This window comes from Orcinus orca, chromosome 15 (assembly GCF_937001465.1).
Source record: "Orcinus orca chromosome 15, mOrcOrc1.1, whole genome shotgun sequence".
NCBI lineage: Eukaryota > Metazoa > Chordata > Mammalia > Artiodactyla > Delphinidae > Orcinus > Orcinus orca.
This window is the reverse complement of record NC_064573.1, coordinates 59465814-59478415: the sequence shown is the minus strand read 5'-3', so window position 1 is coordinate 59478415 and position 12602 is coordinate 59465814. Positions and strand designations below refer to the sequence as shown.

At 38.0% G+C, this 12602-nt stretch overlaps 1 long non-coding RNA gene across 1 annotated transcript; it reads right to left on the bottom strand.

The window, feature by feature from the left end:
• Nucleotides 1-2713: 2713 nt before the first annotated feature.
• Nucleotides 2714-11964, bottom strand: LOC125961268 (uncharacterized). The gene is made up of 2 exons (XR_007471720.1): nucleotides 11183-11964; nucleotides 2714-3044 (listed from the first exon to the last, which is right to left on the bottom strand). It is a non-coding gene; the product is annotated as an uncharacterized LOC125961268 (long non-coding RNA).
• Nucleotides 11965-12602: the final 638 nt, after the last annotated feature.

Here is a 12602-nt window from a genome sequence, read left to right as displayed (position 1 = left end):
CATCACTGCAGCCCTTACCAACCTCATCGTTTTACTGTCTCCATAGTTTTGCCTTTTCCTGAATGTCACATAAAAAAAAAAATCATTGAAACATTTGTAATTAAGTGAAAAATTACTGCTCAGTAAAAATGCATGGAATTCTCTGATTCTAATGTCTTAAACTAGGGATCAGGAGACTTTCTGTAAAGGGCTAGATAGTAAATATTTTAGGCTTTGCAGGCCAAGAGGAAAAATTGAGATTATGTAGTACTTACATGACAAAACAGAAAACACATTTCCACAATGTGAAATAATCTGCAGCCAAAGCTGCTTTCTAAAGCCATTCAGTGGTCAATAGTGGTTCTTTGTATTTAGAAAAATTTCAATCTGTGTCCTGAGCTCAAAAAAATCAGTTACATTTTTACCACTAAGTCATCAAACTGCTGTAAAGTAGTGCAATTCAGGATATTACTCTATTTCTGGAAAAATTTTTTTTCGAACTGATGATAGTTAAATTAATAAGAGCAAATGAAGTTCACTATTGATGTTACTAGTTCAATAATACATGGTAGGTTAAAATATTTTTTGCAAAATACCTGCTGATGAATAGAATAACCATGGGATTTAAACACCTTACATTTTCACAAGCTTTTAAAAGTTGTACAACTAAGCCTCTCTGCTGCAGACATATTTTTACTGCCTTAGTTGCAACACATTTTAGCATCTGCTGTTTCATGTTGTACTAATTAGGGTCTTCTCAACTTTGAAAATATTTTTGCTGGTAGTTGTTTCATGCAGGCTATTCAGAGGCTAATTCTTCAGTTACTTCATACGTGGCATTGACTCTTCAAATAACAAAAACCTGAGCATTTGTCACATCTGTCAATTCATCAAGAGTTTAGGAAAGCCTCTTGATCATTTTTTAAAAATTTATTTTTGGCTGTGTTGGGTCTTCGTTTCTGTGTGAGGGCTTTCTCTAGTTGCAGCAAGCGGGGGCCACTCTTCATCGTGGTGCGCGGGCCTCTCACTGTTGCGGCCTCTCTTGTTGCGGAGCACAGGCTCCAGACGTGCAGGCTCAGTAGTTGTGGCTAACGGGCCTAGTTGCTCCGCGGCATGTGGGATCTTCCCAGACCAGGGGTCGAACCTGTGTCCCCTGCATTGGCAGGCAGATTCTCAACCACTGCGCCACCAGGGAAGCCCGATCATTTTCTTTTTAAAAGAAAAACTGACCACTGATGTTGCTCCCAACATCCTCTACTCTCCAAGCAAATGTTCTCATCAAAAGGATTACAATCTTAAGTTTATTTTCTCTGTACTCATTTTGTTGGCTGCTACAATCAAAGATGATTCAACTAACTCACCATCAGTAAATGGCTTTCCTTGCCTAACAAATGAACCATTCAGAAACTTACTTTGGTCACAGACTCATTTTTATGTTTCTTTTTGTGAAAAAATTCATCTGTGATGAGATATTCCACTTTAAGTGTTGTAATTTTTCTGACTGTTGCTCTCCTGTGAGGTGGGACTATTATGATGAGTCTTTGTTTGGTAATGTTGATGTATTTTTTTTTTAGCAAAGGCTACACAGACCTACCTCAGAGACATCAGGGATTCAGTTCCAGACCACAGCAATAAAGTGAGTATCACAATAAAGCAAGTCACATGAATTTTTTGTTTCTCAGTGCATACAAAAGTTATGTTTATATTGTACTGTAGTCTATTAAGTGTGCAATAGCATTATGTCTAAAAAAACAATGTATATACCTTAATTTGAAAATATTTTAGGGCTTCCCTGGTGGCGCAGTGGTTGAGGGTCCGCCTGCCGATGCAGGGGACACAGGTTCGTGCCCTGGTCCGGGAGGATCCCGCATGCTGTGAAACGGCTGGGCCCGTGAGCCATGGCCGCTGAGCCTGCGTGTCAGGAGCCTGTGCTCCGCGACGGGAGAGGCCAAGGCAGTGAGAGGCCCACGTACCGCAAAAAAAAAAAACTATATATATATATATATATATATATTTTATTGCTGAAAAATGTTAACCATCATCTGAGCCTTCAAAAAAGAGCAATCTTTTTGCTGGTGGAGGGTCTTGCCTGGATGTTGATACTTGTTGGCTGGTCAGGGTGGTGGCTGCTGAAGGGTAGGGTGGCCATGGCAATTCCTTAAAACACGACAACGAAGAATTTAGTCTCTTCCTTTCACTTGAACATTTAGAGGCCACTGTCGGTTAGTAATTGGCCTAATTTCAACACTGATGTCTCAGGGAATAGGAAGGCCCGAGGAGAGGGAGAGAGATGAACGGCCTGTTGGTGGGGCAGTCAGAACACACAACACTTATTGACTAGGTTTGCCGTCTTATGTGGGCAAGGTTGCCACAAACCTTCAGTCTGTAAAAAACACAGCATCTTCAAAGCACAATAAAACAAGGTATGCCTGTAGGGTCACTGTATAATAAACAGTGCTTTGCATCTAATTCAAAATAAAATAATCCACATTCCACTGTGCTTTGAAAGGACAACAAAGTCCGTTCTTTTCTTCTTTTCTTGTTTTGACATAATGGGGATAGACTGGTAATAAAACAGTCTTGCAATACGCATGGCACTCAAAATGCTGTTGCTATAAATGTCACTGCAATTTGTAGCGTGCTGAGCAGCAGTGTAAAGTGATAAGAACATCCTGCATGGTAGTTACCGAGTTCACTACCCGATGCTTGTAGAAGCCAAAACTCAGGCACCTGCTTTTGAGAAGAGAAAGACCTTTATTGCCAGGTTGACCGGCAAGGAGACAGGAGGCAAGGTTCTCAAACCTGTTTCATAGATCCAGGGTTTGAGGCAAAAATTAAGGGGATAGGGGAATTTCAAACCCGGAAGCTGACTGGCTAGTCTTGAATTAGTCCATAGAAACTACTCCTGCTGCTGGAAGCCAGATTTTCTTCATTGAAGGAATCCTTGTTTTGTAAAGGGCTCCGGGGTAACAATTTTATTCTCCAAGTTCCGTGGACTGAAGATTGTTGGTTCTGGGGTTACCCTGGAGACACGGGTTCCCTCTTGCATATGTGTAGTGCTGTCTCTGTAAAATGATTCAGGGTTTGATTAATCAACAACCTATTTAATGAGGCAAAACCAGTTTAAGCTAGTGTTGTTTCAATTTGATTAATCAATAACCTATTTAAGGAGGCAAAACCAGTTTAAGCTGGTGCTGTTTCAATTTGATTAATCAATAACCTACTTAAGGAGGCAAAACCAGTTTAAGTTAGTCAATGTTTTACTTGCTGTTTCATAGTCTTTGTTGCAACTCTTCAACTGTGCTGACGTAGCAGGAAAACGGTCACTGACAACTCATAACCAAACGAACGGACTATATTCTAATAAAACTGTACTTATGGACACTGAAATCTGAGTTTCATGTAGTTTTTATATGTCAAGAAATATTATTTATTCTTCTGCTGTTTTTACCAGTATTAAAAAATGTAAAAAACATTTCTTTTTGGTCGGTTGTACAAAAACAGGCAGCAAACTGTAGTTTGCCTCACACTGTCTTAAACAGAAGAAATTCTTTTCACTGTTCCTGTTTTTAATTTTTTAATCACACAAATATAAAGAGACAACTTCAGGGTTTACCATTTGGTATAAAATGTGATTAATAACTTGTAGCAGTGTTGTGCCTTTTTTTTTTTTAAAGATGATGTTGGGGGTAGAAGTTTATTAATTTTATTTATTTTTGCTGTGTTGGGTCTTTGTTTCTGTGCGAGGGCTTTCTCTAGTTGCAGCGAGCGGGGGCCACTCTTCATCACGGTGCGTGGGCCTCTCACTATTGCGGCCTCTCTTGTTGCGGAGCACAGGCTCCAGACGTGCAGGCTCAGTAGTTGTGGCTCACGGGCCTAGTTGCTCCGCGGCATGTGGGATCCTCCCAGACCAGAGCTCAAACCCATGTCCCCTGTATTAGCAGGCAGATTCTCAACCACTGCGCCACCAGGGAAGCCCATGCCGTTTTAAAAGAAACAAAAACACTGAACAATTTTGAAAGAAAACCACTCAAACCAAAAATCAAGAATTATTTATGACTATTAGGTCTAAAACTTGGTATACGCCCCAATTAGTTTTTCAGGCTTCTTCACATTTTAAAAAATTAAGGTAAGATTCACATAGCATAAAATTTACCATTTAACCATTTAAGTGTACAATTTAGTGCGTTTTAGTACATTCACAGTGTTGTGAAACCATCACCACTAACTGGCACCAGAACATTTTCCTCACACCACCACCAAAAGAAACCCCATATCCATTAAGCAGTCATTCTCCACTCCCCTTTCCCCCAGCCTCTGGCAACCACTAAGCTGCTTTCTGTCTCTACGGATTGCCCTCTTCTGTATATTTCATATGAACAGAATCATACAATATGTGACCTTTTGCGTCTGGTTTCTTTCATTTAATATACTGTTTTCAAGGTTCATTGTTGTACCATGTACAGCACTTCATTTGCTTTCATGGCTTCATTTCATTGTGCTAATGTACCAAATTGCTTATCCATTCATCAGCTGAAGGACATTTGGGCTGTTTCCACTTTTTGACTATAATGAATAGTGCTGCTATGAACATTTTGTGTACAAAATTTTATGCGAACTTATGTTTCAATTCTTTTGGGAATACACCTAGAAATGGAATTGCTGGATCATATGGTAATTCTACATTTAATTTCTTGAGGAACTGACAAACTGTTTTCCATAGTGACTGCACCATCTTACATTCCCACCAGCAATGACTAAGGGTTTCAATTTGTCCATATGCTCACCAACACTTGATGTTTTCTGGGTTTTTTTGATTCTAGCCTTCCTAGTGGGTATGAAATGGCAACTCATTGTGGTTTTGATTTGCATTTCCCTGATGACGTCTTTTCATGTGCTTATTCATCATTTGTATATCTTCTTTGCAGAAACATCTATTCATCCCTTGCTTGTCTTATAGTTCGATTGCTTGTCTTTCTGTTCTCAAGTTATAGGAGTTCTTTACATATTCCAGATACTAGATCCTTATCATGTATATGAATAGCAAATTTTTCTCCCATTCTGTGAGCCATACTTTCACTTTCTTGATAGTGCCTTTTGATACACAAAAGTTTTAAATTTCGATGAAATTCAATGTATCTAGTTTTTCTTTTGTTGTTCGTGATTTTGGTGTCACATCTAAGAATCCATTGCCAAATTCAAGGTCATGAAAATTTGCTCCTGTTTTCTTCTAAGAGTTTTATAGTCTTAGCTCCTGTATTTATGCCTTTGACCCATGCTGAGTTAATTTTTCTAGATGGTGTGAGGTAAGTGTCCAACTTCATTCTTTTGCATGTGGTTATCCAGTTCTAGGACCTTGTGTTCAAATGACTATTATTTCCACATTCAGTGATCTTGATACCCTTGTTGAAAATAGATTGGTCATAAGTATGTAGGTTTATTTCTGCACTCTTGATTACAGTTAATTGGTCTGTATGTCTATCCTTGGGTCAGTACCAACGGAGTTGATTGCTGTAGCTTTGTAGTAAGTTTTGAAATTGAAAACTGTGAGTACTTCACCTTGTTTTTCAAGACTGTTTTGCCCGTTCTGGATGCCCTGTAATTACATATGAATTTAGAACCAGCTTTTCCATTTCTGCAAAGAAAGGCAAGAGGAATTTTGATAGGAATTGCACTGAATATGTAGATTGCCTTATGGAGTATTACTATCTTAATAATATTAAGTCTTCTTATTCATAAACACAGGATGTCTTTACATTAGCTTAGGTCTTCTTTAATTTCTTCAAGCAATATACTTATGTTGAATATAATGATATCTGTTGTTTTCAGAATACAAGTATTATATCTCTTGGTTGAATTTATACCTGACTACTTAATACTACTGTAAATAGAATTGTTAATTTCCTTTGCAAATGTTTGTTATTAGTTGTAAGAAATACAACTGATTTTAGTAATTTTATATTGTATCCTAAACTTTGCTGAATTTGTTTATTAGGTCTAACAGTGATTTTTTTTTTAAACGCTACAGGATTTTCTCTATATAAGATCATGTCATCTCCAAATAGAAATAATTTTACTTTCTTACTAATCTGGATTTTTTTTAACATCTTTATTGGGGTATAATTGCTTTACAATGGTGTGTTAGTTTCTACTTTATAACAAAGTGAAACAGCTATACATACACATATATGCCCATATCTCCTCCCTCTTAGGTCTCCCTTCCACCCTCCCTATCCCACCCCTCTAGGTGGTCACAAAGCACCAAGCTGATCTCCCTGTACTATGTGGCTGCTTCCCACTAGCTATTGATTTTACATTTGGTAGTGTATATATGTCTATGTCACTCTCACTTTGTCCCAGCTTACCCTTCCCCCTCCTCATATCCTCAAGTCCATTCTCTATGTCTGTGTCTTTATTCCTGTCCTGCCCCTAGGTTCATCAGAACTTTTTTTTTTTTTTTTAGATTCCATATATATGTGTTAGCATACGGTATTTGTTTTTCTCTTTCTGACTTACTTCACTCTGTATGACAGACTCTAGGTCTATCCACCTCACTATAAATAACTCAATTTCGTTTCTTTTTATGGCTAAGTAATATTCCATTGTATATATATGTGCCATATCTTCTTTATCCATTCATCTGTCGATGGACACTTAGGTTGCTTCCAACTGGCTATTGTAAACAGAGCTGCAATGAACATTGTGGTACAGAACTTTTTGAATTATGGTTTTCTCAGGGTATATGCCCACTAGTGAGATTGCTGGGTCGTATGGTAGTTCTGTTTTTAGTTTTTTAAGGAACCACCATACTGTTCTCCATAGTGCCTGTATCAATTTACATTCCCACCAACAGTGTAAGAGGGTTCCCTTTTCTCTACACCCGCTCCAGCATTTGTTTGTAGATTTTTTGATGATGGCCATTCTGACTGGTGTGAGGTGATGCCTCATTGTAGTTTTGATTTGCATTTCTCTAATGATTAGTGATGTTAAACATCCTTTCATGTGTTTGTTGGCAATCTGTATATCTTCTTTGGAGAAATGTCTATTTAGGTCTTCAGCCCATTTTTGGATTTGTTTTTTTTTTTTGATATTCAGCTGCATGAGCTGCTTGTATATCTTGGAGATTAATCCTTTGTCGGTTGCTTCGTTCGCAAATATTTTCTCCCATTCTGAGGGTTGTCTTTTCATCTTGTTGATGTTTTCCTTTGCTGTACAAAACCTTTTAAGTTTCATTAGGTCCCATTTGTTTACTTTTGTTTTTATTTCCATTTCTCCAGGAAGGATCTTGCTGTGATTTATGTCCTAGAGTGTTCTGCCTATGTTTTCCTCTAAGAGTTTTATAGTGTCTGGCCTTACTTTTAGGTCTTTAGTTCATTTTGAGTTTAGTTTTGTGTATGGTGTTAAGGAGTGTTCTAATTTCATTCTTTTACATGTAGCTGTCCAGTTTTCCCAGCACCACTTATTAGAAGAAACTGTCTTTTTTCCATTGTATATTCTTGCCTCCTTTATCAAAAATAAGGTGATCATATGTGTGTGGATTTATCTCTGGGCTTTCTATCTTGTTCCATTGATCTATATTTCTGTTTTTGTGCCAGTACCAAACTGTCCTGATTAGCTTTGTGATATAGTCTGAAGTCCAGGAGCCTGATTCCTCCAGCTCCATTTTTCTTTCTCAAGATCGCTTTGGGTATTCGGGGTCTTTTGTGTTTCCATACAAATTGTGAAATTTTTTGTTCCTAGTTCTGTGAAAAATGCCATTGGTAGTTTGATAGGGATTGCACTGAATTGCTTTGGGTAGTGTAGTCATTTTCACAATGTTGATTCTTCCAATCCAGAAACATGGTATATCTCTTCATCTGTTTGCATCATCTTTAATTTCTTTCATCAGTGTCTTATAGTTTTCTGCATACAGGTCTTTTGTCTCCTTAGGTAGGTTTATTCCTAAGTATTTTATTCTTTTTGTTGCAATGGTAAATGGGAGTGTTTCCTTAATTTCTCTTTCAGATTTTTCATCATTAGTGTATAGGAATGCCAGAGATTTCTGTGCATTAATTTTGTATCTTGCTATTCTACCAAATTCATTGATTAGCTCTAGGCATTTTCTGGTAGCATCTTTAGGATTCTCTATGTATAGTATCATGTCATTCTGCAAACAGCGACAGCTTTACTTCTTCTTTTCCGATTTGGATTCCTTTTATTTTTCTTCTCTGATTGCTGTGGCTAAAACTTCCGAAACTATGTTGAATAGCAGTGGTGAGAGTGGACAACCTTGTCTTGTTCCTGATCTTAGAGGAAATGGTTTCAGTTTTTCACCATTGAGAACAATGTTGGCTGTGGGTTTGTCATATATGGCCTTTATTATGTTGAGGTAAGTTTCCTCTATGCCTACTTTCTGGAGGGTTTCTATCATAAATGGGTGTTGAATTTTGTCAAAAGCTTTTTCCACATTTATTGAGATGATCATATGGTTTTTCTCTTTCAATTTGTTAATATGGTTTATCACACTGATTGATTTGCATATATCGAAGAATCCTTGCATTCCTGGGATAAACCCCTCTTGATCATGGTGTATGATCCTTTTAATGTGCTGTTGGATTCTGTTTGCTGGTATTTCATTCAGGACTTTTGCATCTATGTTCATCAGCGATATTGGCCTGTAGTTTTCTTTTTTTGTGGCACCTTTGGTTTTGGTATCAGGGAGATGGTGGCCTCGTAGAATGAGTTTGGGAGCGTTCCTCCCTCTACTATATTTTGGAAGAGTTTGAGAAGGATAGGTGTTAGCTCTTCTCTAAACGTTTGATAGAATTCACCTGTGAAGCCATCTGGTCCTGGGCTTTTGTTTGTTGGAAGATGTTTAACCAGTTTCAATTTCAGTGCTAGTGACTGGTCTGTTAATATTTCCTATTTCTTCCTGGTTGTCTCAGAAGGTTGTGCTTTCCTAAGAATGTGTCCAGTTCTTCCAGGTTGTCCATTTTATTGGCATATAGCTGCTTGTAGTAATCTCTTATGATCCTTTGTATTTCTGCAGTGTCAGTTGTTACTTCTCTTTTCTCATTTCCAATTCTATTGATTTGAGTCTTCTCCCTTTTTTTCTTGATGAGTCTGGCTAATGGTTTATCCGTTTTGTTTATCTTCTCAAAGAACCAGCTTTTAGTTTTATTGATCTTTGGTATTGTTTCCTTCATTTCTTTTTCATTTATTTATGATCTGATCTTTATGATTTCTTTCCTTCTGCTAACTTTGGGGTTTTTTGTTCTTCTTTCTCTAATTGGTTTAGGTGTAAGGTTAGGCTGTTTATTTGAGATGATTCTTGTTTCTTGAGGTAGGATTGTATTGCTATAAACTTCCCTCTTAGAACTGCTTTTGCTGCATCCCATAGGCTCTGGATAGTCATTTTTTCATTGTCATTTGTTTCTAGGTATTTTTTTATTTCCCCTTTGATTTATTCAATGATCTCTTGGTTATTTAGCAGTGTACTGTTTAGCCTCGATGTGTTTGTATTTTTTACAAATTTTTTTCCTGTAATTGATATCTAGTCTCATAGTGTTGTGGTCGGAAAAGATACTTGATACGATTTCAATTTTCTTAAATTAACCAAGGCTTGATGTGTGACCTGATCTATCCTGGAGAATGTCCCATGAGCACTTGAGAAGAAAGTGTATTCTGTTGTTTTGGGATGGAATGTCCTATAAATATCAATTAAGTCCATCTTGTTTAATGTATCATTTAACGCTTATGCTTTATTTCCATTTTGGATGATCTGTCCATTGGTGAAAGTGGGGTGTTAAAGTCTCCTACTATGATTGTGTTACTGTCGACTTCCCCTTTTATGGTTGTTAGCATTTGCCTTATGTATTTACAATTGTTATTTTTAAATAACCATTTTACAATTGTTTATATTTAAATATTTACAATTGTTATACCTTCTTCTTGGATCGATCCCTTGGTCATTACGTAGTGTCCTTCTTTCTCACTTGTAATAGTCTTTATTTTAAAGTCTATTTTGTCTGATGTGAGAATTGCTACTCTAGCTTTTTTTTGATTTCCATTTGCATGGAATATCTTTTTCCATGCCCTCATTTTCAGTCTGTATGTGTCCTTAGTTCTGAAGTGGGTCTCTTGTAGACAGCATATATATGGGTCTTGTTTTTGTATCCATTCAGTGAGCTTGTGTCTTTTGGTTGGAGCATTTAATCCATTTACATTTAAGGTAGTTATCTATATGTATGTTCTTATTACCATTTTCTTAATTGTTTTGGGTTTGTTACTGTAGGTGTTTTCCTTCCCTTGTGTTTCCTGCCTAGAGAAGTTCCTTTAGCATTTGTTGTAAAACTGCTTTGGTGGTGCTCAATTCTCTTAGCTTTTGCTTGTATGTAAAGCTTTTAATTTCTCCATCAAATCTGAATGAGATACTTGCTGGGTAGAGTAATTCTGGTTGTAGATTTTCCCCTTTCATCATTTAAAATATGTCCTGCCACTCCCTTCTGGCTTGCAGTTTCTGCTGAAAGATCAGCTGTTAACCTTATGGGGATTCCCTTGTATGGTACTTGTTGTTTTTCCCTTGCTGCTTTTAATAATTTTTCTTTGTATTTAATTTTTGATAGTTTGATTAACAGTGTGTCTTAGCGTGTTTCTCCTTGGATTTAACCTATATGGGACTCTCTATGCTTCCTAGACTTGACTATTTCTTTTCCCATATTAGGGAAGTTTTCAACTATAATCTCTTCAAATATTTTCTCAGTCCATTTCTTTTTCTCTTCTTCTTCTGGGACCCCTATAATTCGAATATTGTTGCATTTAATGTTGGCCCAGAGGTCTCTGAGACTGTTCTCAATTCTTTTCATACTTTTTTCTTTATTCTGCTCTGCGGTAGTTATTTCTGCTAGTTTATCTTCTGCGTCACTTATCCGTTCTTCTGCCTCAGTTATGCTGCTATTGATTCCTTCTAGAAAATTTTTAATTTCATTTATTGTGCTGTTCATCATTGTTTGTTTGCTCTTTAGTTCTTCTAGGTCCTTGTTAAACGTTTCTTGTATTTTCTCCATTCTATTTCCAACATTTTGGATCATCTTTACTATCACTACTCTGAATTCTTTTTCAGGTAGACTGCCTATTTCCTCTTCATTTGTTTGGTCTGGTGCGTTTTTACCTCATTCCTTCATCTGCTGTGTGTTTCTCTGTCTTCTCATTTTAATTAACTTACTGTGTTTGGGGTCTCCTTTTCGCAGGCTGAAGGTTCGTAGTTCCCGTTGTTTTTGGTGTCTGTCCCCAGTAGCTAAGGTTGGTTCAGTGGGTTGTGTAGGCTTACTGGTGGAGGGGACTGGTGCTTGTGTTGTGGTGGTTGAGGCTGGATCTTGTCTTTCTGGTGGGCAGGACCGCATCTCGTGGTGTGTTTTGGGGTGTCTGTGACCTTATTATGATTTTAGGCAGCCTCTCTGCTAATGGGTGGGGGTTGTGTTCCTGTCTTGCTAGTTGTTTGGCATGGGGTGTCCACCACTGTAGCTTGCTGGTCGTTGAGTGGAGCTGGGTCTTAGCATTGAGATGGAGATCTCTGGGACAGCTTTCGCCATTTGATATTATGCATAGCCAGGTCTCTAGTGGACCAATGTTCTGAACTTGGCTCTCCCACCTCGGAGGCACAGGCCTGACACCCAGCTGGAGCACCAAGACCCTGTCAGCTACACAGCTCAGAAGAAAAGGGAGACAGAAGAATGAAAAAAAAAAAGAAAAAGAAAATTATTAAAATAAAAAATTTAAAAAATTATTAAAAATTAAAAAATTTTAAAATAAAAAGAAAAGGAAAAAAAAAAGAGAGCAACCAAACCAAAAAACAAATCCACCAATGATAACAAGCGCTAAAAACTATACTGAAAAAAAAAAAAAAGAAATAGACAGACACAATCCTAGGACAAATGGTGAAAACAAAGCTATACAAAAATCACACAAAGAAGCATACACATACACACTCACAAAAAGAGAAAAATGAAAAAAAAATCTATATATATAACAAAAGGAAGAGAGCAACGAAATCAATAAACAAGTCTACCAATTACAATAAACTCTAACTACTAAACTAAGATAAACATAAAACCAGAAACAAATTAGATGCAGAAAACAAACCCCATAGCTACAGCTGCTCCCAAAGTCCACCACCTCAATTTTGGGATGATTCGTTGTCTATTCAGGTATTCCAGAGATGCAGGGTACATCAAATGGGTTGTGGAGATTTAATCTGCTGCTCGAGAGATTTCCCTTTCTCTTCTTTGTTCACACAGCTCCTGGGGTTCAGCTTTGGATTTGGCCCTGCCTCTGCGTGTAGGTCACCTGAGGGCATCTGTACTTCGCTCAGATAGGATGGGGTTAAAGTAGCAGCTGATTAGGGTGCTCTGGCTCACTTAGGCCGGGGGAGGGAGGGGTTCGGAATGCGGGGCGAGCCTGCAGCAGCAGAGGCCAACATGACACTGCAACAGGCTGAGGTGCACCTTGTGTTCTCCCAGGGAAGTTGTCCCTGGGTCATGGGACCCTGGCAGTGGCTGGCTACTCAGGCTCTCAGGAGAGGAGGTGTGGATAGTGACCTGTGCTTGCACACAGGCTTCTTGGTGGCTGCTGCAGCAGCCTTAGCA